Below are 25247 nucleotides of genomic sequence, written 5' to 3' on the forward strand. Positions count from 1 at the left end.
ATCTGTTGCTTCTTCACACATGAATTTTGAGGGTGTGCACCAAAACAGCTGGAAGGACGGTTTGAAGCAGGCAAAAGAAAGCCCTTTGTGATGCAAAGTCTAATGGACACTTGAAATGGTTTTTCCAAATAAGGTGGCCGCTAGCACAGAGAAGGCAGTGACTGGAGAGTGGATTCCACTGTCCGTTGGCCTCTGGTTCCTCACCTGCAGTGGGTGCATCTCCCTGCCCTGTCCCTCACGCACTGATCCCTTCTCTCACCTTCTGCCTTCCCTCTGTTGTTCACTTGCCTCATGCCTGCTTTGGGCATACTACTTGTATGCTCCCAGAGTTTTGCATAGCCTGCCACTGATCTCTCTTGCTTTGTGGGTGAGTGCAGCTTTCTGTAGCCACCTCCTCCTCGGTAAAACTATGCACCCTTTCCGGTGAGACTCGCATGCAATACAATGCAGGAGCTGCTCTTAAAATCCACATCTGCTAATGGCCTTGCATCATGCCAGCTAGGTAGAGCTCCTCTATGCAGAGCAGTGTATCCCTGAATGCTGTGGATGAGCAACAGAGCAAAAACCCAGCCTTCATACGCTGACCGCAGGTCACCCATGGAAACAGGGTGCTGGCTTGGAAGGACTGTGGGTCTAAGGCAGTGGGGCTAACCTAATCTTTGTAGGGATGGCAAGGAGTGCTATCTTGATGGCTTTGAGACATGCACTGGCGGGAGCCATACGGGCTTTGTTTCCTTTAGAATTAATCATCCTTCTGCTCGCCCGCCACCCACTGTGGAACAGGGTTGGGTTTCATTCCCCCGGCCTGTGCAGACAGCAGTTAGAACCCCTCCTATTTACACACGGGGCTGCGTCCAACCTTGCCCCATGTCACTCAAAGTTGGAAAAGGCAGAAGGCGGCGACACGAGAGGCAGAGAGGAGAGCGGCGAGACAGAATCCTTGCACTGATTTAAGGGGAAAAATTCTGCAAGGAGGGGGTGGGGGTGCATGAGATTAGAGGGGAACAAAACTAGAGAGGAAGATAAATAGAACCCCAAAGAAAAATCTCTTTTGTTCCTGTAAAAAGCTTTCTGCACTCAAACCCTCCACATGACTAATGCCACACTGTGGTGGATAAAACCTCTCGGGCACATTATATAAACAAAGCGCAACTTGGCCACGGCAAACAAAGGCCTAAGTAACAGTGATTGAATTCATCTTAAAACAACAAATCAATTCTTCCCTATTAATGCCCTAAATACCAGTGTAGGAGTACTGTCCTGTTGTAATAAACAGCCATGTGTTCAATTACCGTCTGTTTTCCCCAACTACTGCTCTCTTCAGTAATTACAGCACGCAATGCATTCTACACTGACATTATATTAATGCGCTGGGAGGGGAGACCTTAAATACGAATTAAATCAAGGCTAAACATTTCAGAAAGCCATGCAGTGTGTCGCACTAGCACTAACAGCACATTATTTAGACGGAGGCAGAGAGGATATTTCCCCCACCCCCTCCTCTCCGTTCGAGCGGCTACCACTTTCGCTCTCTGATTAAATAAAACAAACTGGTAAGGGGAGCGAGAGGAAGGAATGGGGCGAGGTGGGAGCCGGCAGAAAAGCGGGCACGGAAAGAGAATAAAACAAAGCCAGATCTCAGCGGCAGTGCTGTGACTGCCCTCGAAGCGTCGCGCAGTTAACCTTCTCCATTAGATCCCTGGATGCTGTTTCATCTGACAAAAGGGGCACTTGTCAATGGTATTTCATAAATATGTGCAGATGTCAAATCAGCTCTGATGAATGACAGTAAGAACAATAGAGGGAGGGGGGCTTCCGCGAGAGGCAGGTAGCGACAAAAGGGAACGGGCAAACAGAAAACTTTTGTTGCTTGTTGTTATTTTTCGATCCAGGACAAAAGCAGAAGGATAGAAGTTCATTAAAAGGTCCCTCTCGCTCGGAGGAACATGTAAAGTCTCTCTGAACCAAATATTGAATAGCACCTAGTAAACAAACCAAAGAATAGGAACAATGAACGCTGTGTTGACTCGCAAAGGTTAGCGCCACTCACGGACTTACTTCTCCCCTCCCTCTTTCATCCCCCTTTCCTGTGTCCCTTTTTCTTTTCTTTTCATAGGTGTCCTTCTTGAAAAGTTTGTGTTGCAATATTAGCATTAATATTCCTAATACTGATGAGTAAGAATAGCAACCAAAAGCAGCCGAGGTGAAGTAGCAGCACTGAGTCCTGCCGTCATCACTTCCTTCTCAACTCCCGTCTCAGATTAAATGATTCACTGCCCTGGGCCAGCCACTCATGACTTCAGAACAGTGACCAGAAGGAAACCCACAGGTAATGACTCCCTAAAAATAAGGACGGAGTCTTGGAATTCCCTGAAGGCTTAAACTGGCTGGAGGGTGTACAGAGCAAGGAGGGGGACCGGGAGAGGAGAAACAGTACTGCAGCAAGAATAGGGGAGGTTTGGTGCCAGAAGGCCTGCTGTTAGGCCCAGCCTCATGGTGAAACCTGCAGACTGCCTGAATCGCCCTTGCGAGATGCTACAGAGATAGAGCACCCATAAATGAGGGTACCCCTAACAGACACAGCCGAGCTGTAAGAATCCTGCTAGCATCTCATTCGGATTTCTGCACCGCACTGTGTGTGGGGCTGCTTTTGAGAACAGCTCAGAGACTTCAAGTGATCCAAACATGACGGCAAGATGGTTAATGGGGACTGGCTTACAAGAACGTATTATGCTAGTCCTTTTCCAGCTGTGCCGGCTGCCGGATGAAGTCCTGGCCCAACCTAAAGTGCTCGCATTAATATTCATAGCCTTAAGCAGCTAGGAACCAGATTATCCGAAGGAACGTCTCATCCCATATGTTCCTACCAGACTCTAAGGTCCTCTTCGGGGGTCCTTCTCCAGGAGTCCCTCCAAAGGAAGTTAGGAGGGTGGCTACCAGGAGAAGCACCTTCTTGGTTGTGGCACCCCAGCGAGGGTGGAATGAGCACCTGGTGCATCTTCTGTATTCGTTTCAGTGTCAGGTGAAACCATTTTTATTTTCTCAGTATTTTAACAGTTAACTTTTTAACTTTAGTTTTAATATGGTGTTTTATCCTATACCCTGTGCTGATTTGATTGCAGTTACTGTGGTTCTCTGCCTTATGTTCTCTCCCTCCCTCCCTCCCTCCCTCCCTCTCTCTCTCTGTTTTTAACTTTTGTTAACTGCCCAGAGAGCCTTGGCTATTGGGCAGTATAAAATGAATAATTTCTGGCATGAAGATTCCCATTTTGAAAAGTCTGTTATTACCTAGACTTCTAGCCTTCAGAGAAGTGCAGGTTCTAGGTCAGGTGGAAAGCTGACATAAAAGGGAATGAGGCAGTGTGAATGGATTCTGAAGACTGGAGGAGGAGGTGATGGCACCCATCCCGCTTTGGGGATCCTGTGAGCAGTGGGTTTGTCACCATGTGCATGGAGTCCTGAACTAGATGACCTCAGATCTGATCCAGCAGGGCTCATCTTATGTCCTAGAATGTAAAGTCTAAAAGGGGTACAATAACAAGAAGTTAAAAAAAAAATGAAGCCGAATTGCCATGCAAGGTGCTCAAAAAGTAAAGCTCCTCTTCAGGAGAGCTTCTGGGTGAAGCTCTCAGGCCTTTGCACTGCCTCCTTTACATTGTTCTCCTTTCTAGGTCCAGACAATGTTCTTTTCAATTTGTAGCTCTCCCTTGCTGTCGCAGCAATTCCACCCTTTCTCCTTCCTTAGATACTGACTTTGGCTTCCACGAGAAAGAAAAGTCGGCGTAGCGGCATGGGCCTGCTATTTTTGAGGGTTTTTAGCTCGAGTAGCCTTCCATCTGAAAACAACTCCCTTAGCAGTAGAATTTCAGAGAAAGCAAGCTCATTCTTCTATGACATTTTGGTTGTGCCTTATAAACGTACTGGACAATTGTGGATTTTGCATTTGGCTTCTGGACAAACAAGGCTACCCTTTGCTTTCCATGAGCTTGGCAACCTCAAGAGTACAGTGCTTAAGGCAGCCCTCCCTGAGCTGGTATTTTCCAGATGTGCTGGATGACAATACTCATCACAAACACATCTGCAGGGCACAGACTTGGGATGGACGCCTCCAAGTATCCGTGCAGGGAGTGAGGACAATCAGAGGTCCAAGCCCCACTGAGACATGAAGGCCCTCCGATGACCTTGGGCCTGCCACTTTCTCAGTCTAGCCTACCTCACAAGGTTGATGTGGAGCTAAAAAATTCAAGACAGGAAGAACCATACCCTGAGAACTTTGACAAAGAAATGCAATAGATAGATATCCTGGCAACAATCAGGACAGGCAATGGAGCCCACATGAGAAGAGTCGGCAGATGATGGTGACATTTATGTAGTTATTTATTTTATTAGACCACCCCATAATCCTCTGGGCTCTCTGGTCGGTTTGCGACATTTACAAGACACATAAAAGCAAGAAAAAACATAATTAATTGTGTTTTTATTTGGCTGTAGATGCTTAAAGGGCCCGCAGGCCAATTTAGCAGCATATAAGTTCAGAAAATGAAATCAATTAATTAAACAAAAGAGAATAAACAATAAAGTCAATGCAACAAAAACTGACAACCCCACAGCAACTACAATAAAATGAATATATGGCATAGCAGCAATAAGAGCATGGTTCAAACAACTGTTATCTATGAAAATGCCTGGGAAATAAGAAGGTTTTCACCTAGCACTGAACAGAGAATGAAGATAGTGCTGGGTGCTTCTTCCTGGGGAGCATGTTCTCAAACTCGACTTACCTAGGGGCCGCTGGAAGAAGCGTCTGGGTGAGGCTGGGCCGCATCAAGCGGTGGTGGTGGGCCGCTCATCCCACGTTGCTCCCGGAGGCCGGCCCGGATGCCGCCGGTGCTTTGAAGGCCGCAGGGCCCCTCCCCAATGCCTTGGCCATCCGGGCAATTGGCCCGCGGGCCGCGAGTTTGAGACCCCTGTTCCAAAGACAGGGACATATCGACCACAGCATCCTGACAAAACCTGTTCCGGCACTTTTATCTTGCCAAGGGAGGCCATGTTGGAAGTTGCTGATCGGGAACCTATTAAACTTCAAAGACTTTGTGGGCTGGCCGACAGCCTTATCCAAGGCATCTCTGCCTGAACCAGGGCAAGGGATCCCCTTCCACTCCCAACACGCCCAGCGAAGTCAAGTTTTGCAGTACCCATAACGACATTACATTTCCACCCTGCTCTTCTTCCCGTTTCAAGGAACCCAAGGCAGCTTGCAAGGTTCTCTTCCTCTCCAGGGATGAAAAAAGGGGCAGCAGCTGCAGCTCACTGAGAAACTACACCAAATAAACAATGGTTTAACATGCCCTCATGGTCTTAAATAAGCTCATTTTGTTGAGCTCATTTTGTTGCCCAGGTGTGCAGGTGGCTAAGATTTTGTTTCAGACCTAGGAATGGGAAAACATTGGTGACTGGAGCATGCCAAGATACCCTAACTTCACTTCAAAGCATGGCTCGCCTTGCTCTGATTTTGCAAGTCCCTCCTTTCATTCGAGCAAGGAAAGCGTGCATTTCTGCATGCATTGTTCAAAGCACTGCACTTTCCCCCCACTGAGTAATGGATAATGAGCATTTCAAAGTGTGCATTTGTGTCAAAATCCTACTTTTCAAGCAGGATTGTATGCATGCATTTCCCAAAAATGTGCTTCTGTTTGCATTCAGGGCTGTGAAAAGGGAAAATTCTGATGATCTGTAAATTGAACCTCACAAACCCCTGGTTTCAATATAGTACTTTGGCTGAACTGGGGATTCTTGATAGCAAGAACTGCTTCGGCGTGTTATTCTGGATTCATGCAGAACATAAAGACGTGGTCTCATGTAGATATCTCAAGAGGTATGGAAAGAAAGACTGATAGTGCACGGGACCATTGTGGAAAATTGCAGAGCTCTTGTATTTGTGCAACCAAGAGTTGCAGTGAGAGTTGTGTTGGTTTCCTTTGGATAGAAAGATGGATGGACGGCCGATGGACAGCAGAGAAGTGTGGCTTCTCAGCACTTGAGCATTAAGGCAAAGGATGAGGTGCAGCTAAGGAGGGGTCCACATGGTGGGGGGTCCACATGGTAAATTCATGGTGATGTCTGTTACTGGATCTCTAGGAGGAGGATGGGTAAAACAATCCCAAATGAAATGGTTCCCAATAAGAGGTGATCGAACAGGGCTGGACGAGCGGGTACTCAGCTCCCCATGGCATAAACCTTGTATGGCAACTTCCTGTGTTTAAATGATGCAAACAAATAGCAAGCTGTTTGCACTGTGAGTTCTGAAGCCATGCCAGAGAATGTCCAACAGAGCCGCAGAGGTCCCTGGAGTTACACAAACTAGACAGTTCAATTTAGCACCAACTCTGTGGTGAAGAAGAGGGAACTGCCATGACCTGGTAGTAGCACCCCTAAATGGGCCAATAAGCTTTCTTGTCCACTCCAATGATAGGGAACTCCATGCATGATAAAGATTGAAGACACAGAACTGCCTATGCCATTGAAGTGAATGGGCATTCCTGGGAGGTGCTCTGCCGTGACAAATGGCTGGATCAGAGTGCATCTGTGGGTTGGCTGACTTATATATGGCCCTGTCCAGATGGCTTGAATTAGTCATCACAGCTCAAGCATTGCAGGTATTCTTTGCATTACCACACAGTGCTTCTCAAAGAAATTTCATCAGGCATAATAGGTAAGCAAGCTCTCCATGGTACCTAAAATACTAAGTAGGTACCTAAGCCTTCCAGTCTTCACTTGTATTAATCCCAAACATTGATTTTCTTTTAAAGTTTGCATGAAAATTGGAACTACTTTTCATTCAGTCTGCCGAGAGCCAGCTTTATTTATTTTTTGCAAGCAATTTTCCTACGATAATGCATGGTGGATGTTATTTCATGAATGTCTACATTTTCAGATTTCCCCTAATATGTGGCTTTTTGTAGGCATTTTTTAAAATGGGGAGCTCTGCTGCAAAATTTATGAATCACAAGAAAACATGAGTTCCGGTTGTTCATACTATGTGCAAGTTTAATTTCAAGCCGAACTACATTTAACCTTAAAATGTAAATGGAACCATTTCTTCCCCGCTGCTCTTCATGCGCTTTCAGCAAAGGGCGCACATTACCCCAGGTGAAGCAGACTTGGCGATTGGGTATCTTAATCAGCTTCAGACAAGCCAGTCCAAAAGAAGGACAGCTCTCAGCTTCTACTCACTCCACTTCTCACGTCTTTGGCTGCAATTTCCTTCCTCTCAAACCCTCCTCAAATGGGGCAGTTAGGAAAGGGCCCAGGGAGCTCTCCAGCCTTCGGCGCTGTGGGCGCAGGTGGCACGGCAAACTTTCAAGTGAGCCCTTTGCCTGCTGTAGTGCCGTCCGTGTCTCCTCCGTTAGCATTCCCTATTAGGAAGAAAAGAGACCAAGCACCCACTACAGCTCAGCTAAGCAGGCCTATTTAATTAGGGCAAGCGCTTGATATCCACTTCTTCATGTTGAAAACATACAGCCACCCAGGCCTAGGAGGTCTGATTAATTTTAATATGCACGGTCATGACAATTGCCTAGGGTGAAAGAGCGAGAAAGAAGAGGCTGTGTGTGTGTGTTCTGGGTGGGGAGGAAGAATCCTTCCTGTTTGCCGACAGAGAGACCTTAGATAAGCATCAGCCAGATCAAGGGTTGCTATTCACCAAGGAGCTCAACTTCTAATAGGCAGGACGAAATGGCTGGGAAACAGGTGGCTGGCTCTTCACTCCTGCATGAATGGCAGTGCCTAAAAGCTGCAGAGGGGCAGGAAAGGCTGGCAACATCTGTGGCAGATATTTGGATATTAACATGCTGGGTCAGAGAGGCCTCAGAAGACAACCTGGAAATGAGGCTGGCAAAGCAAACCGCTTCTGTGAAAAAGCACTCGATGTGAAGCCGGCCGGTGCAAGAAACCCTGCTCCCTCCAGATCTTTGCAAGGGACTTAGATGCTCGGGCAGCAGAGGTGTTTGTGGGGATGGAACCCCAAGACTGACAGCGGCATTGTGGTCTCTGGCACGATTGCCTCTGGTTGGGAGTCTGCATGTACCAGCGCTACCCTGCCCTGCTGTCCGAGTCCAAATGAACGGCCCACCAGAGTCTCTTCTCACAGGGCTCAACCTGAGGTCCACAGGAAGACCCCAAGCAGGATACAGGCAAGGAATGGACCACGTACACCCAACAGCAGTTCCTCTGTACTCCTCACTAGTCAGACCTCACCTGGAACACTGTGTCCAGTTCTGGGCACCAAGATTTAAGGGTCCAGAGGGTCCTGGAAAGGCTCCAGAGGAGGGCAAAATGATCCAGGGTTTGGAAGCATTGCCCTGTGAGGAGAACTGAGAGAACTGGGCATGCTCAGCCTTGAGAAGAGAAGACAGAGAGGGGACATGAGATCCCTCTATGAGTACGTCAAAGGTTGTCACAAAGAGGAAGGTCAAGATCTCTACTTGCTGATGCCAGAGCATAGGACATGGAATAATCACTTCAGGTTGTGACAACCCAGTTTCAGGCTGGACATCAGGAAGAGCTTCCTCACTGTCAGAGCAAGACGACAGTGGAACCAGCTGCCTGGAGAGGTTGGGGGTTCTCCCACACTGGAGACATTCAAAACGACACTGGGCAACCATTGGAGTGGGATGGTGTAACATGGTGTCCTGCAATAGTAGGGGGTTGGACCCGATGGCCTTCATGGCCCCTTCCAACTCTACTACTCTGTCATTCTCAATTCTTACCAAAGGTGGCTCCAGAAGGGTCCTTCCACCACATTTACCTGTGGAGGGATAGTTGGGCCCAGAAAACAGAGGGGTTCCCTCCCTAGAGGGAAGACTGAGTAGGTGCATCACAATAAGGAACTTCAGGGTCCACTGGGCCCATCCAGATTTTGGGAATGGGAATTATGTCAAACACAATGAGGGGCTATGTAGGGCTACAGCTGTCCTGGGGGTGAGGGAGGGTGAATGAAGCACCGGCACTCAACCAGCTCCCCAAGAAGGAGATGGTGACAGTGCACTGGCATTTCAATTGCCTAGCCCCCTCCATGTATTTATTAAGCTTGTAATTAAGTAAAAGTTAATTAAAGTTCTGACCTAAAACTGGTGTCTGCCTCTTTCTTATCAGATGCAACAGGCAGCAGCAACACTGTCCGCAAAATAAGAAATTAGCCATGCCAATCCCCAATGGAAAACTCTCATTCGCAACTGCCTTTCCAAAGAGGAAGGCTTTGCAACCGCTTCTGAACGCTGTCTGATATTCTGGGAAATCACCTCCAGAAGACTCTTCCTGGACCCTGGGACCAAGAAGGTCCTGCTCTGAGCCGCCCCTGGCTCCCTGCATGGGTCATCTGGAAGACAGCTCAGGCATTCGAAGATCTTAGCTGGCAAGAAGACACACAGTGCGAGGTAGACTCTGGGTGCTGCAGCTACCAACCTGCGAAAGGTTCCCGCAGGTAATGAATACGTCTGTTGATAACAGGGGTTATCTCTGACCTATAAATACTCTTTATTTCCATGAGCTTTTCTGATCCTGCTCCAATTTCTCCCCCGACCCCTGGGAACAGCTTCATGAGAAGCTCCACGGAGTGCATCAAGTGTCTGGGTTTAGGAACTGCATTCTGGATCCCAGAAGACCTTTTCAATGAATCCAGTGGGGTCCAAAGAGAGATGCACATTTCAACCCTGACACTCCAGTTAGTTTGCATAGGAATTTGTGCACTAATACCACTTTGGGTGCCTTTCCCAACCACGATCTACCTGGACACTCTCAATTTCTAAGGCCTTCCTCTGGTGGTGGTGGTGGTGGTGGGGCAGGGCTTTCTCTGTGATGGCCCCCATCTCTGGAACAACCTCTGCACTGTGGCCCACCTGGGACCAAACTTGTCATCTTTCCAGGGCCAGGATAAGATTGCTCTTCAAGCCAAGGCCTTCAAAGATTTAAGTGGACGCCCAGGGGCTTAACATTACCCATTCCAGGTGTTTTTTTTACAGTTGTTCTTTGCTATTTGTGTTTTTAGCTCTTTTAAGCTTTTAAATGTTTATAATATTTTATTGTACTGTATTGTTTTATGGACTGTTGCAAACAACCGAAAGAATTTTGACTCTAAGGTGGTATAGAGATAATAATAATTAATAATAATACTAATTATTATTATTTTATTTTTCCTGGGAAGAATATAAATTGGATTAAATTGAACAGAAGGAGGGTTCAGGACATTTGTCTGTACCAGCAGAATTAAGATACTGACATGAAGAATCAAGTCTGCTGGACAACTGTAGCATCTCTAATTAACAGTGTGAATTTGCAATAAATAAGGCTGTGGAGTTAATCTGAAATATCAATTAATGTACCTTTTTCATCCATTAAGAATTTCCCACCAATTAATCAGGCAGGAGACTTTAAAACTCTATCATTTGTAATGTCAGTAGTTACCAAAATTGCTGGGAAGAAGTCCCCCTTTCAGAAGAGGTATTTCCCTCTTCTGTTTCCCAGCGTACTTCTTCTAAGAGGAGGCCGGCTACAGCAAACCTCTTCTATGAGGAGGCTGGCAACAGCAAACATGTTCACCATTAAATAGGTAAATAAATAAAGTGGTGTGAGGAAAGGAGACACATCTCTGGAATCAGTCTGTGTTAAAAGAACTTGGGTGCCACTGAAATCCATGGGGAAACATCAAAACATCATTCTTAGCGGAATGAAAGGGTTACTGAGTTGTCTCTAACCCATTGTTTTTATTTTGCTGTCACTGTAATTGATTATTCCACAAATTGTCTAAAATATGATCAGGTAGCCATTTAAAAAAAACTGGGCAGCCACCTTAATAATGAGTATCGGAAAGGTAAGAAATTGCTTTCATTCTATCACAGCGAGGAAAAGGGGGGGATGAAGCGAATAGCTTTCCAGCCAAAAGCAAAGTTTTACTACAAACCCTCCCTCTTGACCCCATTGGTTTCTTCTGCATTTTAAGATGCGGTATCAACATCTCAGATGTCTTTTATCAGCCCCAAACCAAAGTCGACAAAGTTCCCTGTCTTTGAGGATGTGAAGGCAGCGAGATTTGGAAAGGATTCTAAGCAGCAGCGAAGTGTGTGGCAATGTACAGGGGGGAGAAAAACACCATCAAGTGAAATCAACTTTTCCCTATCAATATGAAATTCTTTGGAGGTACGGGGAAAACTCCTGAAAGGGACAAATGAGCAACTCACTTTGAAGAAGGGAGAACTGGAACAGCTTCAAACTACACGCCGTCTATTATCACGCTGAAATTCTCGATAACAAAGATTTTCTCCACCACAGCATGTAAAGGCTGGCTTTCACACAGCCATGCTTCATGGCCTGCCTTTCCCTTTCCTGCCCCCCTCCCCAGCCCTCCTTTTTAATCATCACCTGTGTGTTTGTGCATCTCCATATGGTGGAGCGTTTGAAAAAGGTGCTTCAAGGTGACGTGCCAGCACGCTTGACAAGAAAAGACGCGGGCTCTGCTGTTGTTGGTGTTTTTGTGTCCTGGGGAAAAGCTGCACAGAGAAACCAGTTCATCTGGTAGACTGGAATCCTCCTTCCTGGCAGTGGGAGAGTGGGGGGAACTAGACTTGAAAGCCCTCGACTGCAAAGTACCCTTGTTTGCCCTTCAGTAGAAAAAGCCTTGTGAAGCCTCTGTAGTGTAGACTTTGTCAAAGCGGATGGTGAGGAGCCAAACAAGCGAGACACAAACCTCAGCCAATTAGAGCATCCCGAGGCTTTTCCGCAGGTTCTGATCACTTTATTTCTTCCCTCCCCCTTTTTCCTTCTTCTCCATCACATCAGATGTGCTTCAGGAAAAAAAGAAAGCAAAAGAGCCTGCGCTTTCAAAGGGTCTTCTCTAGTTGCGTCCATTAATGATCTCCTTTGGAACACTGATGGCTTATGGAAAAGGTAGACCTCTTGATTCCCTAACAAGAGATGGTGATTTAAAAGGCTTGATAGTATTATGGGGTATGTGCTGTTCACATTTTGATGGAGAGTGTCCAAATCCAACATGGCTCTTTATGTTGCAGGTTCTCTCCTCTCCCCATGCCACCCTGCTAGAGACAGGAGAACTTTTGCAAGTGTTCTCATTTCCAATATGAACATAAACAGAAATACACGTTGCGACTACAAATAAGGCAAAGATGGTGCGTGTGGGGCCCTAAATGTGACTTTCTCTCTCTCCTGCTTGGTAAAACAGAGAAGCGGAATGTTTTCTGTGCCTAGGAAAGACATACCAACTTCTGTCTGACGGCAGCCCATGTTTCTGTAGGGTTCCCTTCTTCACGTTCTGTAGGTAAGTCATGCAGCGAGCAAGGAATCAAGAAGAGGAATGCTAACACACTCGTATATTTCTGTCTCTTCAGGAGAAATCTGAGCCTAAAAGGAAGAATTCACATCGTGGGATCCCAAGGCCAAAGCCCATTTAGGGCTCCAGAGCAGAACTGTACTGCATGTATGACTGCTTGTATTTTTATCACCTCATCGCATTGACCCTTCTTTTCTGTCTCGCTGCCCACAAGATTACACTTTAATGTCTGTCCCAGAAGCATTTCCCACTAGTACGATGCATGCCTCTGCCCTTCCCTCTTGTGTAATGCTTGTGTATTTTGTGTAATTTTTCTCTCTTACACAGGTTCTTGTGCACATTTTCTTTAAAAAATTGGAAAGCGTGTCAGAACATTCTGAAAATAGTGAGCATCACTAGATAACTCTGTGCAAGTTTAGGAAGTGTGCATTTGATATGCATTCTCAGCTCTATGTTGGACATGCCTGTAACTTTACACTGAAAGATGATAATGGAATCTACATCAGATAGGAAAGCTGAGCATCACGCAGGAAAAGCAAAATAAGGATGTGGGCATTAGGAAAAGTTGCACTGGCCAAAGTTCTCCAAATTCCATCTCAAAGCTTGTTCTAAGTCAAATCTAAGTTAGATTACAAGTTTTGCTTTTCTTACAATTCCATGAAAATCCATGCAAATTTTCCATATGTATGCACCAATGGTGTACATCTTTCAGAAATACAGATTCCTCTCCCATTGATTCAAGCATGTTTCAAGAATATGCATTTTTCATTCACATTTTGAAAATCTATGCATTTGCCGAACATGCTTCTTCAAACTGCAAACTGGAAAAGGTACAGACTGGCTAGAGATGGCATTCGATCCTGTGTTTTGTCCATAAGGCACAAACTGGGTAAATCAAAATTAAAAACAAGTCATCTAAATTATACAGAAATCACTTAGAGGCTCATTTTGGCTTGTTTCTATTTTTATTTTTCACTTTTTTTTGCGGGGGGGAGGTTAGTTCAAATGTTAGAAATGTGTATTTTGAATGTGAAAATTGGGCATTTCTATTCACTGACATGCCCATCCATTGACTAAAATGCATTAATGTATATATGTTTGAAAATGTGCATTTTTAAAAAAATACGCATTCTTCAAACACAGTAACAAATTTGGGAATTTGCAACTGTTTCTAAAAAAAATCCTGCCCAAATACACAATTATGAATGGGATATATTTGCACAACTTACAAATAAATAAAATTCATGCATCCCTCTAGTATCACAAAGAAAGACATTCAATAAGATTGAGCTCAATGACACAAGCAAGAATGATGCCTGCATCCACAAAAGCTATTTTACCCCCAGATTAATTAATTTGCGATAACATTGTATGATCTTGCAAATGCTCCTCTAAAACAGATGCCCAGTACTAAAGTCAAGTGTCATACTGTAATGCCCCTCATATAATGGCAAAAGTCATGTTTACCATCCCACAAATGGTCATCTTACTGATGATTTTAGCTGCAAGAGAAAAGCCATGGTCAACAGGCACCCCTCAGAATAAGAGCTGGAGGTCTGTCACAGCCTAGAAAATTTCTCCTAACCTTCTCCACTATCTTCATTATTGTACACCAGAAATAGGAGATTGGCTCCTATTCTCCTGAATTCTAAGCTAGATTTTTCCTTTTGGGGTATGGATGTAAAGCAGCATCAATGTAAAGTATATCAGTGATAAGTCAAACTCCCCAAATTTGATATCCACAAACACATTTGGCTGAAATGGCTCAGATTTGCACCATCTCCTTGCATTAAGGAGAGACCAAACATTGAAAAGAAAAGATAAAGATAAAGCAGAGGGAAGGGGGTACCACTATGGATATGAGACTTAGATCTCATGAGAGATCACAAATTGCAAGAAGAAATTTGAAAAGCATGAAGCAGGATGAAAGAAAATGTCCTTTAACATCTGCAAGGAATGGAAATGTGGCTTTTCAAGGAATGGATTTTATTCAGTGCTTTGGGATGTCTGGGACAAAAGAGGGTGGGGAAATTTGACACAAGTTCCTGCAAAGCAAGAAGCCCAGAATCTACCACTGGACCCTGACCCAACACATTGCTCCCCCACGTTTTATTTATTTATTTGTGTGTGTGTGTGTGTGTGTTTAAAGCTTTTATATACCATCTGACTACTACAGTCTCAGGATGGTCTACAATAAAAACAGAATAAAATGAAGCACAGCATCCAGTAAGTCTAATAAAACAAAACCCACATTAAAACCTAATCAACCTTAAAAGAATGGGTGGATAAAAAGGTTTTATAACCTTTTATAAAATTTTTACAACAAACAAACAAACAAAACAGTTTTCCATAAACATATGCAAGGGCTCGTATTAGATCTGCTGGAACCCTGGAAGGTGAGCAGAAATGTGTACCTGCCAAAAATATCAATATATTATGGAAGACACGCTGGCACGTGTTTCATTCCTGATCTCTAGTCTGGTTGACACATGTTTCCTCATTTGGGCAAGTTTCCCCAGTAGATGGAAACAACCCAGTTTTACTCTGAAAGAAAATGTGCAAATTAGGGTATTTCTGCAGATTTGGGGAGATCTTCACAATGCTCAGTTTGAACAAGATTCCCATGTATGCAAAATCAGCAGCAATCCCAAATGCAAATAGGAATCAGGCAAGATGATGCTTGGAGAATCCTGGGGATTGATATTCATTCATTCATTCATTCATTCATTCATTCAGGAGACTTCTATGCTGCCCCATTTGCCGAAGCCTAGGGCCAGCTCACATATGAACCTCCCTTGTTTGCCCATCCCTAATTTACTGTGAGACAGCAGAGATGGAGGAGGAGATGGAGGAGGAGGGGATAACAAATTTCAGGATATTTGTCATGCTAGCCTTGTCAATGTCCCTGTAAGGCAGGTCACCATAAAGAAAATCGAGCAAGAATGGCCATGACTTGCCCAAGGTTATCGTGTGACTTATAGGAAGGACCATGGCTTGGTGGCCATTCAAGGACCAGCTCAAAATGCAGGAGGTCCCAATTCAATACCTGCCCATTATGGCCAGCGTCAGGCCATGGCAAAGATCCCTGCAATCAGTTCCAGAGAGCCTGAAAGTCAAAGTAAAAGGTGGGCTTGGCGGACCAATGGCCTGAATCAACAAAGCAGCTTCATGCCATTCAGATGAATGTACGTCTGAGCTAGGAGAGGAATCCACAACTCCTTGGCCCCAACATTAGTAATCAGAGAACATCATAATCTCCAGCAGGACCAATTTTCTCTCCAAGTGAAAATGTACACATTAGAATTTTGTTGGTGTTTTGTACCTAACTCCAACGCACATCCTCTCAGCATACCTCTTTGTTTGGTAAAATACTACTTCCCTAATTGGGTACAACTTTGCTGGTATATTCTGAGCTTTGAAATATTGAAAATTATAGTACTTGGTAGTTGAGACATATTGGAAAAAATACATATATCCTGATGTATAAGTAGCTAAATGTACAAATATGTGGTTTCTGGCAGGGCAAAGAAATCTAAATTTTAATGTACACATTTAGAACAGAACTTGATGTGATGCAGATCACAGGGTTGCCATAGAAAATGACAATCCCAAATTTCTCTCCACATTTTCATACTTTTTTAGATAGAGGAACATGTGATACGGATCGTGGTGTTTTACATTTCCCCACCTACAACTCCATAATATTGCCTGTTGCTGGAAAAGACAGGAGAGCCCCAAAATAATGATGTCACATCTAGGGATGAGGAAATGTGCCTTTTTATGGTCCATTTCACTTTCAAATGTGCTCACCCCTGAGGCTGTCCCAGCCCCTTTCTTGGCAGTAATTTCTTTTATTTTCAGTATACAAAGTCATACCGTAAAATACTGCACCTTGTGGAAATGGTTGGCTTTCATGGCTTAGGTCAGTTAGAGGCAACCTCATGCCCTCCAGATACTTTGGACTACAACTCCCATAATCCCTGGGTACTGATCATTCTGGTTTAGGATAATGATAGCTACAACCCCCCCCCCCCCCAAATCTGGGGGACACCAATTACCTTTGGTTTATACAATGAGAGAATTGTTGTTGTTCCGTCGCAAAGTCATGCCCGACCCGTTGCGACCCCATGGACAACATTCCTCCAGGTTTTCCTGTCCTCCACCATCCCCCGGAGTTCACCCAAGCCCACATCCACTGACCCCATCCAGCCACCGCAACCCCTGCCATCCCGTTCTCCTTTTCCCTTCAATTGCTCCCAGCATCAGGGTCCTTTCCAATGAGACCTTCCTTCTCATTAGGTATTTGAGCTTCAGCTTTAGTGCCTGACTTTCTAAAGAGCAGTCTGGGTTGATTTCTTTTAGGATTGACTGATTTGATCTCTTTGCAGTCCAAGGGACTCTCAGGAGTCTTCTCCAACACCACAATGCCAAAGCATCCATTCATATAACTGGAATTAACAGCTCCTAATTTCAGTCAGGGATTAGAAGCAAACACACATGTTAAAATTTCAGCAGGTACTGAAAGCTTGGGACTAGAAGTGTAAGCCAAGGAGTACATGGGTAGGTCACAACACTCCAAACGTATCATCATACCTATTTCTGAGCTTTTATCACCAGTCCTTAACAACACAATCCAATGCACATGTACAGAGAAAAAATCCACAGTGTGTTCAGCACAGTGTACTCACTCAGTGGCGTGTTTGGATTGCAGCTTAAGTCTTTAGCAACTGATGAGCAGCAAGAGCACAACTAAGCACTGAGTCAACAGCACAATTTCAGCAAAAGAGAAACGTGCGTTCCAGTTTATCTGCATCATGCCCAAAGCCGTAACAGACCAGAATAAACTCATGCTTAAACTTTGCTTAAGCGTTCAGCAAATGGAAAGATACATACAAGAGTGAGTTGAGGGAAGCCCTTAAAATATATTGCAATCTTCTGTGAGCAGGGGACAGAAAACTCAGGATGTGTTGACGCTGTAGTAGAAATAAAGAACCATGTTGCTATGCGTCTGCACATGATTCATGATATAATAATCTGTACCATTTATCAGGATCAGGCTGATCATTAAGACTAGTTCAGAATGGGATAGCTCAATTCAGGCTAATTTGCAGGTCTAGATGGCATCTATGGTAGTGCAGCTAAAAAATGAGGGTTTGGACCAGTTTCCATTCAGATAAATTCTATTGCACTGTTTGTATTAATCTTAGTGACAGATGACAGCTTTGTCAATGCAACAATACAACGGCCTGGATTCTGTGCCTGCACTGCTCTTGCTTCCGGTGGGAGTTGCTAACCACAGCCCTTTCATCTGTGATTTGTTTATTGTTATGTGTGAACCAGGAACTCTGGTTTGTCTCCTCACCAACAAGTTCTGGCTTGTCCCTCCATTGCTGTGGTTTCTTGTTGTTTATGACTCTAGCTAGTTAATGGGGAGACAGAACAGGAAAGACAATACAGAAGGTGCACAGCTTGTTTAACTGTTTCTGCGATCAGGAAGTGGAAACCTGGATTATTATTGTGGGCAAACCTGGCTGATATCTGTGCATACTTTGTAACCTGCTTTGTACATCACAGATACCCGGAGTTCTCTGAACCCTTGGGCAGTCATGAATGAGTGGGAGTTAGTGATGTGTGGAAAACCCAAAAAGGAGGTAAAAATCTGATGGATTTTCACAATTCAGCATACAGATTCTGCTTTGTTGGCCTGCATGGGCAGTGAGTCATTGTTGTATGAGTCAAGCCAACTCACATATTTTTTTCTCTAAGCTGTGGTTTGAACATTAAAAATCCTTAGGTCATCAGCTTAAATCATGCCATCTGAGCTCTTTGTGTAAACTGGGAGCAAAAAACTATGCAGTTGTAGGAATCATTTGCACAAATTACACTCAAACTATGCACTTTCTGCCTTCCAATTTGCACAAATCATGCAAATTGTTTAATCTGTGCAAATTTCCTCTTTGTATCTTTCTCTAAATGTGCAACCCACATGCCAACTTTGACATGGAAATCCACAGACACTCCCTAAACCCCAACTTATCCTCTTCTGATCAAGGGACAGGGAGTCTGCTGAGATCCAACAAGCTGGTCTTCTCAACATCAACATATCCCAAATGAAGTGAGCAAACATGCTGACTCCTGGCTGGGCACTTCTACTCAGCCAAACAACCCAGGGATACTCCATGTTCAGAATGATGTCTGAACACAGAACTGCAGTTATTGGGAAAGGAGCAAACCGTGGGTTCCAAGTCTGGGTTATTCCTCTCCCTTTCCGTCCATGACTAGCAAGGGTTTAAACAATCCATGGGTAATCATGATGTTGTTCTGTTGAGTCTCATCATTTTAGTTGACTATCAGCCTTTCAGTTTGTTTGGCTATAGCCAGAAATACTATTTGGAGATGGATCTTTCTGTGATATCCCTCATACAAGTTGGATTTGCTTTTCCTTTATCCTTTCCATTACTCATAATACGTTGATGAAGCCCAGAGTTGAATCTTTTTCTACCGCTCTTGGGGAGTAATTTCCACATGAAGAAATGCTGTCATGATTCCTAAACAATTCCCCCACTTTTTGAGGGGAAGGATATTTTGAGGTCTAGAAAAGGGTCACATTGGGAGCCACTGCAAACAACTTATTTTCAGGGAGTTGCCCTTTTCAAAGTAACCACCATTTTCTGCTTCTGTTGCATACAAGTGTGAATATTTAATTAGCTATTTTCTAAGATGGAAAAAAATCACGTTGGGAAAAATGGAGAAGGAGGCATTTTATAAAGCTAATACACCTCCTCTGTTGACATGTTTTAATTGTCTCATTTCCCTCTCCTGAGCAGGTGCACCAATAAGGTATTTTTTATAACATGCTTTACTTTTTCAACTTCTCAACTTTCATTATAAGTTTTTTTTTTTTAATTTTAAATTTGGGTGGAGGGGGAAGGAAAAAGGTGGGATAAAATCCACATAATTTTCTATTCATTTGTGTGTGCGCGCGTGTGTGCGCGAGCGCCCTTGATGGGGAAAGAGCCTAGCATGAATATGGGCACCTCATAATGATTTAACTAGAGCTTAATGAAATTTTCATCACAACCTGCTGTTCATTTTAATGGCCTTTGAAAGACAATAGAACAATGGCTGGAGGGAAGAAAAGATTTTCTGCTGCATACATTTGTTTAAAAGCCCCTATGTTCTGTGTTCCCTCTCTTTCTCCCCCGCCTCTGACTACACACCTCTTCCCTCGTCTCCTCACAAAGCTGTAGGTCTTTTGTTTGTGCTATACGTTTTCATTTTAGCGGACCTGAGATAATGCATAAGCTCCGCCACCATTCTTATGTCTAACGGTAACCTTTCCTTAATGGAGTCTCTGGTGCCTGGTGCCTCCTACTTTACAGCCTATTTTCACAACCCGCTGCCACCCAACCCATTTCCCTTCTCCCTCCCCACAAATTTACTCCAGAGCAGTAACCTGGGCCTCATCTCCAGAAGATCCTTCCCAGTCCAAACCATGGAACAAATCTTAATGTTGAGGCCATGCTATCCAAATGCAAGCAAGAAAGCCCCATGTTTAAAATACATCCCATTATGGGGAAAAGGGTGGGAGGTGGGGGAGAGGGAGAGAAGTGAGGAAAAGCAGCCATGAAACAAAGCAGTTGTTTTCCGTCCGACTCGTTTTGTGGGGCCTCATTAAATAGCAACAGGCTAATTTGCAATCGTATCACACATGCATGTGGGTACAAGGGCAGGAGCACTTCATTTTCAGGTCCCTGTCAACCAGCTTCGCAGTGAACTCTGCCATGCCTCAGACTTGCTCTCAGATGGAAGAGGAAAATGCACGCAAGGCTCACAGTGGAGGCTTGGAGTCATTCTAAAACCAAGTTTACCAAGCAGCAGCTAAGCCTAAGCTTCACTTGCAAGCAAGCCCACCAGTGAAAAGCAAAAGTTAGCTGGGCATTTCAGGCATTTTGGGATCCAGAGCCATCTGTTTGGTAAAAACAGGCTATCTTTACCTACTTTGTCCCGCCTTCTTATGCTCTTGGCTCCACGCAAGCTCATCTGCGCTGGTGCAACGCTGAGTCTAAAGGGCAAACCAGGAACCAGCTTCTAAATCTGATTCCAAATGGATCCACCTGGGCTCACCTCGCTCACTTCCATTGTCTGCTGGGCAGGATGCCTGGCTGCAGTCCACCAGGTGAAGAGCCCCATTTCCATGTTATTTCCTGCCCCTGGAAGCCAGGCAGGCACCAACACTGGGCTGCAAAGGATCATCTTAGTCCAAGAAGCCTTTTCTTGCCAGCCAGCCACAATCGTAATGCAATTTGTTTCTAATGTATTTGTTTTTACTCTTTTAAATAAATAAATAAATAAATGTTTGTTTTACAAGTTTAAATTCTGCAATGTACCTTACACCGGAAGACAAATAGCACAGATGTGTATTTTGTTGGGGGAGTTACGCAGACCCATTATTCTCCGGCAGGAAAATGTTTGATGATGGCACGGCAGCCATCCTGGTCATGAAAAAGCAGAGTTCAGCTTTTCAGAAAATAGTTTGTGTGACTTATTCCCAGACACGACGGTGGGCAATGTAGAACTGCAAAGGCACTAGTCCACGTTCCCATGATGCAGCTCATCCTGTAGCCAGCTAGGGCTCCGTCCTTATCACCTGGCCTCCCCTCTCTCCAGAACTTGCTAAATCGTTAACACTGATACTTTCCACTCCATCCATTTCAACAAATTTAGCAACCTAAGAAGATGTGGGCAGTAAGCAATCTCCATTGCTTCAGTCACCATGGAGATTACTTTTCTCCTAACAAATTTAGATGGCCCAAACAGATGACAAATACAGTTGGATTCCAGCCAAACCCTACAAGAGATGAAGCTGGACTGGTGTGAACAATGGTGTGAAAATTCTGAAGTAGTTCAGGGTTTATTTTTGTTTAATTCACAATCCATCATCCATTGTAATGGTACTACAGTCTCTCTGAACTCATTTTCTCACAACTGCCATGCATTCAAAGGTTGCTTTTGCCTTACTGTCCAAATACCAATTTCTAGAAAATCAAGAATAAGTGACTAGTCGAACTATTAACAGAATCATGTCTGATTCAGAATCAAAGTAGAGCAAGGCAAAACAAGTCCTCCTTAAGGCAAAACCAAAACAAGCAGAAGCACCAAATCCCCCACGGCCCTCACATGGTTCAAACACATGGAAAGCCTGCTGGGACCGCAGGCCAATTACACTGAAGCAAACTTGGCTCTCGAGGACAAAGATCGGCATGTGGCCATTGACTGCCTGAAGAGGAATCTGCCAGAGGCCCACCTACCACCTGGCACTGCATGCAGACTTCAGGCCCAGAGAGGTTGCCCACCCCTGCTCTGTGACAACCCACAATCCCTGAATTTGCCCCAAGGCCTCTCAGGCAAGGAGGATACTGGTGACCGGCTTCCAAATCAGGGGTTGGCAGGTTCAGAAATCCTGAACATCAAAATCTGGTTAGTCTCCCCAGAACCTGCACCTGGGGAAAGCCAAAGATAAACTTTTCACTCATTCTGTAAGGCATCACTTCAGAGTTTTGCCCCTTTCATTTTCTTGTGACTTCTCTTAAGGCCTGGGCTTCTGGCAGGTGCCACCCCCAAGCTGCAGAGGACCACAGGGCTGGACAACTTCAATAGGCTCCTCTACTTGTCAACATTTATTTAATCATGAGTGTCCATTCCAACTTTTTGAGGGCCCTTTGGCAAAGCACCCTCCATGGGCCCTGCTCTACCTTCTCAAAACCATAACTATTGCTCCTCATCGGCTTGCCTTCATTACTACAACTTGTTGGACAGACAGGCAGACAGACAGTCAAGAAGCAGGCAGCGGTGCACCTGCTGCTGCTCCTTCTCAACCTTGTCCTCTGTACCTGAGCAAAAAGCAGGCAAACAGACAGACTGGCGTGGTACAGAGGAGAAGCAAATTTGAGCGGGTCTTGCCAGAGGGTCCCTGTTGGACTGTGTGTCCTCTGTAGGCACCCACCAAGCCTACTCTGAGAGTCATTGCTTGTTTCATGAAGATGTAAACTTGCTATTGAGTTTTGCTGTTTGTTGACTCATCAGCTGTTCCCTGGGGCCTCCAAAAATGTGCAATATTCTATCTGACCAGCTCTTTCTACTGGGACTCCATTCTGCTCCTTGTAAGCCCTCCTAGTGACGGCCCTCTGATTCCAGCCAGCCAGCCTTCGTGGGATCTTGCTTGACGCTGAAAAAGGAAGCTGGCCTTTTCCAGGCAAGCATTGGATCACCACACAAACTTGGCTCCACATGGGCCTAGATCAGAGACCTAGCCACGGCAGATAGAACATCTTGTACTTCCAGTTAAATTTAAGTTGAAGACCTTCTAATTCCATCCTTCAGTGTTTAGTGAAGTATAACATGAAACTAAGATTAGTTTGTCAAAGGAATATCTGATCCAAAGCAAGAGCAATGTGAACAATGCAGGGACAGGCAGAGATGGAACATCTTCAGGCCCTTACAGAATTGATGCTCTCAAGCAAAGCAGCCAAATTTCCAGGCAAAGTTGCAATGTATACACAAAAAGAGCTTGTTTACACCAAGAAAGAAGGGAAGCAGAAAACAGCAATATTCCTGAATACTGCAAAGACAGAATTAGTGGATCTTTCTAACATCTGGAGATAAGCCAAATTAAGCTGAGAGGGCAAGCAGGAAAACAGTGGAGCAGAAGTGAGAAGACTGTGGGATGCTACAGAAAAATGGACCATCTGAGAGAGAAAATTTCACATGAGAAAAGGTGTGCTATTTAAAGGTTCAGCATCAAAGGCAGGCATGGCTGAACACCCACTAAGGGTCCATAGAACCACTGACAAGAGATTAACACAACGCAATGCTTATCACAAACTGTGTCTTTGCAAGAAAACCATTTTTTCCACAATAATTGGTGAATCTGCACAGTTATTAAATAAAAAGGAGTATTTATTACATATTATTACTTTGTTTACTTTTGCATTTAAAGCATTCATTTGCTAAAGGTAAACATTTGAAAGACAGCAGTTTTGGCAACCTTATTTGGCATTTCTTCATCATTTACATGCTGGGAGAGCCTCAGAGATGGAAGTGGCTTGGAGCTCATTCAGTCTGTGAGACGGCCTGGCCCAGCACCCTCAAAAACCTGGAGGCCACCCTAGCTAGTTAAATGAACATTAACAACAGCAAGGCTTACCCAGAGCACTGGGCCTGCACAACCATGGCTTGTTTCTGTTATTATTCCTTGTTGCACTTTTAATTTGTACAATAGCCAACATTCTCTGGACTGCAGAATTATAAAGGTCAAGCTGATATGCTCCCGTATGGACACATGAAGCAATACTCTGGCCACTGCATTCTGCACGAGCTGCCATCTCTGGACTGTGCAGCCTCCTGTAGGCATTTTGTTCCCAACTCGTAAGCAATCCTGGAAGTCCAGCAAGTGCTGGAGTTATGGAACTTTTGAGTTTGCCTGAAGAGCTGTGCAGTGGTCAGAATTAAACTTAGGAAATAAACACACAGAAACAGAGTGAGTCAGAAGGGATCTCCTCGGCTATCTAGTCTGACCCTCCAGCTCCAGCTGGCTCCACTCATGACATGCCTGCCATGTGCAGGTCCAGCCTATCCTTGAACATCCTCACTGATGGGGCTTCAACCGCCTCTCCTGGAAGCCTTTTCCATGCCCTAGGGGTCCTAACCATCAGGAAGTACTTCCTGGCATCCACCTTGATTCTTGGTTCCCTGAGCTTTGCTGCATTGAAACACATCCTGCCCTCCTTTGCAGGGGAAAAAAGATCATGACCCACCTCTGTGTGGCCACCCCCTCACATACCTGCATGTCGCTAACAGGTCCCTTCTGAGTCTCCTCCTCTCAAGGCTGAAAAGACCCAGTTCCTTCAGTCTCTCCTCATAAATCTCATAGGAATGCATAGGGAATGTGCAAAATCCTGATCCATTTCTTAATGGACATAGTAGGATGCCACTCAACTCAGGTACACATGAGGTTATAAAGTATTGGAAACTACCATTTCAAAATAAAATTCTATTTCAAGTACCAATGCAGCCTAAAATCAGAATCAGCAACAGCAGGGGGGAGGCCTGGACTAACCCTTCTTTTAGTCTTTCTGAAACAAATCCACACTTTCTCAAACTTCGGAGGAAACAAAACTCATGATCCATAATAAGAATGAAAAGAGAAAAGGAGAGAGAATTGTACGATGAATACAGGTATATTTGATTCTGTATCTGGGAGACAAACTGCTGACCTCCAGATGTTTTGGACTACCACTTCCAGATTTCTGGACCATTGGCCAATGTTGGCTGGGCTGATGGGAGCTGATTTCCAAAACATCTGGAGGAGGGCACAGAATTGGAAAATCCTGTAATAGACAATGGACTCTTTTGCATATGAGGTTGACTTACCGAGAACCTTGGACTCAAAACTCACACATATACATACTTCTTCCTCTGGCACAACTTGTTTGAAAATTTCATTTATTTGTATTTATTTATTTAAAATTATCTTTAATGCTTAATCACAATTTATCACAATGTCTGAACCTGGAGAAATTGTGGTTAATCCTAACAATGCCTGGTCTGTTGAAAGAAGCCGACTTGAAATCACCGATCAAGAAGTTGACTTGATTGAACAAACAACAGATAAGATTCAGATGACATCCAGATAGCTGCATGATAATCTAGATTAGTTGCAGGTAATATAATATGGAAACAGTGGTGCTGAAGGAGCAACCGTGAAAGGAAGTCCATGCACTTGAAGGTCATTGTGGATCATCTTTGCAAGTTTAAAACATGGCTTGGATGAGAATTCCCCAAGTCTAATACTGCCATATATTCTGGTTCCCAACAGCTCCAACCAGTATGGCCATTAAGCAGGTGT

The 25247-nt window shown here is 44.5% G+C and overlaps 1 protein-coding gene across 2 annotated transcripts in view; it reads right to left on the bottom strand.

The window, feature by feature from the left end:
* The window catches only part of SOX5 (SRY-box transcription factor 5), a 349663-nt gene that overhangs the window by 324043 nt on the left and 373 nt on the right, over nucleotides 1–25247 (bottom strand). The window lies entirely within an intron of this gene.

The sequence above is a fragment of the Varanus komodoensis genome, unplaced genomic scaffold (genome assembly GCF_004798865.1).
Source record: "Varanus komodoensis strain SLA01 unplaced genomic scaffold, ASM479886v1 scaffold70, whole genome shotgun sequence".
In the NCBI taxonomy this organism is placed as follows: domain Eukaryota; kingdom Metazoa; phylum Chordata; class Lepidosauria; order Squamata; family Varanidae; genus Varanus; species Varanus komodoensis.